This window comes from Pteronotus mesoamericanus, unplaced genomic scaffold, assembly GCF_021234165.1.
Source record: "Pteronotus mesoamericanus isolate MK-2021 breed Mesoamerican mustached bat unplaced genomic scaffold, CSHL_Meso_final scaffold_165, whole genome shotgun sequence".
NCBI classification, from domain to species: Eukaryota; Metazoa; Chordata; class Mammalia; order Chiroptera; family Mormoopidae; genus Pteronotus; species Pteronotus mesoamericanus.
The window spans coordinates 6,884,621-6,889,997 of record NW_026555307.1 but is presented as its reverse complement, the minus strand read 5'-3'; the positions used below and the strand labels follow the sequence as shown (position 1 = coordinate 6,889,997).

Sequence of the window (5,377 nt, the reverse complement as noted above, 5' to 3'; positions counted from 1 at the left end):
GTTCGCCAGCCCGCGTGGGTCATACACACGCTCGCCAATCCTCGCCGGTCACTCGGCGCAAGTGTGCGCGCCTGCTCTGGGTGTTTTGGGGGTGTCTGTCTCTATCGTTACTTTTTCCAACAGGCTCTCTATCCCTTCCTCATCCTCTTCTCCTTCTGGTATCCCTATTAAACAGATATTATTACTTTTCACTTTGGCTTGCATTTCCCTCAATGCCTCTTCATTCTTTTTGAGCCCTTTTTCATTTTCATTTTCTTGCTCTTTCTGGGAGCTTTTTTCTACCTTGTCCTCCAGCTCGCTGATTCGGTCCTCAGCTTCATCTATCCTCCTTTTGATTCATTCTATTGTGTTCTTCAATTTAGAAAGTGTATTCTTCCTTTCCTCTTGTCTCTTATTGATAGTTTCTAGGTCCTTTTTCATGCCGATATAGTTTGCAGTAAGTTCCTCATAGTTTCCCTGTAGTTTTTGGTAATTTTCTCTGAGCTCACTGAGCTCGTTGAGCTTCCTTAGAACTATTGTTTGGAACTCAATATCTGATAGTTTACTTGCCTCTTTTTCATTTAGTTCTTTTTGTGGGGATGCCTCCTTCCCCTTTGACTGGGAGTGTTTCTTTGTCTTCCTATTATTTGTGAGACTCTTCCCTTTTGCTTCTGCTTCTTAAATTGATCTGTCTTGACTTCCTGACTATGTGGTGTGAACTTCCCTGGTTGGAGACCGCTGTTTTTATTTTCTGGATCTGCCTCTGATGATGTCAGATGTTGTCCCTGTGATCTTAGGCAGTCTGTTAAAGACTTCCAGTAATCTACTGTTTGTGACTGTTTTATTTGGCTGTTAATCTATTCTCTCTGCACTCAGCATGTCGCCTTAGACAGCTCAGGGTGGGGCGGAGTCCCTCTTGGGGGAAGGGTTATTGGGTCCTCTCACAGTGCTGTGTATGGGTGAGGAGTCTGCACTGGGGTTCACTCCATTCTCTCCCCAAAGCCTCCATCCCCAGTCTCTCCTCAAGTGTCATCAGCCCTCTCTGTGCCCTTTTTAGCTAGGGATCTACTGTCTGGCTGCCACTCTGCACTCAGCAGGCAGCTTAGACAGCATAGGGTGTGGTGGAATTTCACCTGGGTGTGGGGCTATTGGGTCCTTTGATGCTGGTGCTGCTCAGGGAGAGTGGTCTCTGCCTGAGCAAGATGGCTGCTGCCACATGGGGGATGAGTCAGCACCGAGATCCTGCTGGCTACTCTCTTAGTTCTCTCTCCAGAGCCTCCTTCCCCAGTCTCTCCTCAGGTGTCTCTAGCCCACTCTCCCCCTGCCTTTGCTGGAGACCACAGCAAGTGGCTATAAATGAAAATGTATGCGTTGGCCCTTTAAACAGCTCTTTGCGTGTTCAGCTGCCTGTCTCTGGTAGAAGGCAACTCTGCTGCTTTTCGCAGCTGGCTGATTTCTGTGTACTTTTTAGGCTCTGGTATTGTGGGCTAGAGATCCCTGCTTTTGGTTTAGACCCCGCTCTTCTCAGGGGAATCCAACTGGATGTGTCAATATCCTTCTGGTGCTGATGCCTATGGGCACCCCACCCACCTTCTCAGGTCTGTACCGCACTCCTTACCAGTTAGACTGTGCTAAAGCTGATTCTTCTGTCTCCTATGTTACAAGGCTCCTCTCTTGCTCTTGTTCAGTTTGTTCCAGGTGATTTCTCCCCAATTTAGTTGTAATTCCAGGTTGGTCCTGGGAGGAGGTCAGTGTGACTTCCACTCTCTCCTCTGCCATCTTGATTCTCCAATAGTGAATCCAACTATACTTTTAAAAAGTATTCTAGCACAAGTCTTCTTTGTAAACTAGATTATGTTGTAAACCTTTTTCTAAATCTGTTAGGTGTGTTGTTTTTAACTAGAGCTTATTCCTATTCCCAATCTATCTTGCACTTCTGAAAAACTGCAGAACAGCACTTGAAAGCTGTTTCTTTAAGATATGGATTTCTTTTTTGTTTTTGCTGGTAATATATTGCTGCATCAAGTGTGTGCGATTTTCATTACAGATCCTCATGACGCTGAGAAGTTTCATTGATGACCTGTCCATCTCTAGTTTCAGCTGTCTTTATCAGAAGTGTCCTTGTTGAGTGGGTGTCAACCAGAGGGAGTGAATCCAGGTTGGTTTCCCTCAAGTTCAGGGAAGAAAAGTTGGGAAGAGGCAGAGAAATCCTGCCCTCCTCACCTTCTAGCAGCTTCCTGTAGGTGGCAATCTTAACGTCAAGAGCCATCTTAACATTCAGCAGGTCTTAGTATTCACGAAGGTGACGAGCCATTTTCTTCCTTCATGTTCTGAATCTCATTCTGCAGGCGGCCAGTAGTGTTTGGGTAGTTAGCAGCTTCAACAGCAAAGTTCTCTTCCATTTCACGGATCTGGCGTTCTTTTAAGTGCATCCACTTCACAGGTGAGGGACTGCACCTGTCTCCAGTACTCATCTGACTCCTGCTTCGCCTGGCGCAGGGCATCATTGTTTTGGTTAGCAGGCTCAGAGAGGTCAGCACACTTAGACCTGTACCTTTCTTCAGCCTCCTGAATGTTCGTGGCAGCCACACTTTCATACCGCTGACATACATCGCACAGTGCAGCCCTGATGTCAGGCTTGGAAACATCCACATCAAGTTGGATGTACTGCTCCTGAACCTGAGCCTGCAGCTCCTGGATTTCCTCATAGTGGAGTTTCTTCAGAAAGGCAATCTCTTCTTGCAAGGATTCCACTTTACATTCAAGGTCAAGACATGCCAAAGAAGCATTGTCAACATCCTGTCTGAAGGACTGCATGGTACCCTCGGCTTTCTCTTTCTGGAGCATCTCCTGCAGCTTCTCCCGGAGCTACTTTAGGTCCTCCGCCGGGTTGTCACTCTCCACCATGACTCAGGCCTTGTCGTTGGTGAGTTGGTCCTCCTGCCCGCGCAGCTCCTGCATCTACTCCTCGTACAGGTTCCCCAGATGCTACTTGCCCTGGCCCTTGAGCTGCTCGAGCTCGGCCAGCAGGATCTGGTTCTGGTGCTCCAGGAAGCGTGCCTTGTCGATGTAGTTGGCAAAGTGGTCCTTGAGCTCCTGCAGCTCCACCTTCTCATTAGTGCGGGTGTTCTTAAACTCGGCGTTGATGGTGTCAGCCAGTGAGAAGTCCACGAAGTCCTGCAGCAGCCGCATGCCGCCGACACTGCTCCGCAGGCACGCGGCCGCGAAGCATGTGCCACCTATTTCAGTAACACAAGAATCCATACTTAAAGCATGACACTTGAGTCTGTTTTTCTGTTCTTTTATTTTTGACATGATAAGTATATACTGCTAACAAAAACAAGAACAAGTGGTGGTATATTTGTTGGGTGGCACTTGAAACAGTTTTAAATTATAACTACATTACTGCAATTGGTAGTGTGCCAAGCAGCAGTGCAAAGTGATGAGAACATCATGCCTGTACACTCTCTGTTGCAACTCATCTCTGCTGATGTAGTGTGAACTATAGAAAATGCATCAGTACATAAATGAAGGAATGTGGCTGTGTTCCAAGAATACTGCACATATTTAAGTGTACAATTTGATAAGTTTTGACCTATGTATACACTTGTGAAACTATGATCACGATCAAGATAATAAACACGTACATGACCCCCAAATTTTCCTCAAGCATCTTTGAAATCCCTTTCTCAGCCACTCCCTGCCACCTCCTGACTCCTACCATCCCTCAGAAACCACTAATTTGCTTTCTATAATTATGATTAATTTAGATTTTCTAGAATTTTACATATATGTAATCATATAATATACACTGTCTTCTCTCTGGTTTCTTTCACTCAGCATAATTATTGTGAGGTTCCTCCATGTTTCCCTGTGTATCAAGTAGTTCATTTCTTTGAATTTCTACAATGTATTTATAGATTCACTTACTGATACATTGGGCTGTTTCCAGGTTTTGTCTATTACAATGAAAACTTTTATAAACATTCAAGTATAAATTTTTGTGTGTGAACATAAGTTGCATTTCCCTGGAATAAATACACAAGAATGTAACTATTTGGTTACGTATTTGGTTCTATAAGTGACTGCCAAATTGTTTTGCAGACTGAGTGTACCACCTTACATTAAGAACAGCAATGAATGCAGGATTCATTTTCTGTGCATCTTTGCTAGTGTTTGATGTTAGTGCTGTTTAAAAGTATTTTTTTAGGCCCTGACTGGTGTAGTTCAGTGGGTGGGGTATCATCCTGTAAACCGGAAGGTCACCTGGTTCGACTCCTGGTCAGGGCACATGCCTGGGTTGTGGGCCAGGTCCCCAGTTTGGGGTGTGTGAGAGGCAACCAATCGATGTTTCTCTCACACATCTGTGTTTCGCTCCCTCTTCTTCTCCCTCCTTTCTTTTCTCTCTAAAAATAAATAAAATAATTAAAAAAAATAGAACCAGAGACTTGGAAATAGAGAACAAACTTACTGTGACCAGAGGGGAGGAGGAGGGAAATAACAGGGCAAAGAAAGGGAAGGAGCAAGCAAAGGAACATAAATAGAGGACTCACAGGCTTGGACGATGGGAGGGATTGACTGTGGGAGGGGGAGGGGTAGGGTGAGCAATGGGGAAAAGGTGACACAACTATAACTGAACAACAATAAAGAATATTTTTTAGCTATTCCAATAGATTTGTAGTGATAACTCACTGAGGTTTTAATTTGCATTACCTTGATGGCTAGTGATGTTTAACATCATCTTATGTGTTTATTTGCCATATATATATCTTTGGTAGAGGTTTGTGCATGTTTCTGCCAAATTTCTAAGTGGGTTTTTATTTATTTTAAGGTGATTTTTTCTTTTGTATTACGTTTATTGGGATGACATTGGTTAATAATCTATGTTTCAAATTTGCATTTCTATGACATATTATCTTCATATTGCATGTGTGTCTACCACACAAAGTTGGTCATAGTCCAAGGTTGAGTTTTGGTGCATATTATATATATGTTCAATACAATATTGTAAGATATGTTTAAAAATATTTTCAACCTCTATATAATTTGACTCTTCCAAGAGTGGTCTTTTTGTTTTGCTGATGGTTTCCTGTGCAAAAATTTTTAGTTTGATATAGTCCCATTTGTTTATTTTTTTTCTTGTTTCCCATGCCTGAGGAGATATATCAGATAAAATGCTGCTGCAAGCAATGTGTGAAATTTTGCTGCCTATGTTTTCTTCTTTTCATGGTTTTGGATCTAACATTTAAGTTTTTAATCCATTTTTTAATTTATTCTTGTGTGTTGTATAAGAATATGGTCTAGTTTTATTTTTTTGCATGTATCTATCCATTTTTCCCAACACAATTTATTGAATAAACTATCATCAGCCCATTGTATGTGCTTGCTTCCTCTGTCA

The 5,377-nt window shown here is 43.1% G+C and overlaps 1 pseudogene; it reads right to left on the bottom strand.

The window, feature by feature from the left end:
* Positions 1-2,020: 2,020 nt before the first annotated feature.
* On the bottom strand, positions 2,021-3,243 carry LOC129083029 (vimentin-like; annotated as a pseudogene).
* Positions 3,244-5,377: the final 2,134 nt, after the last annotated feature.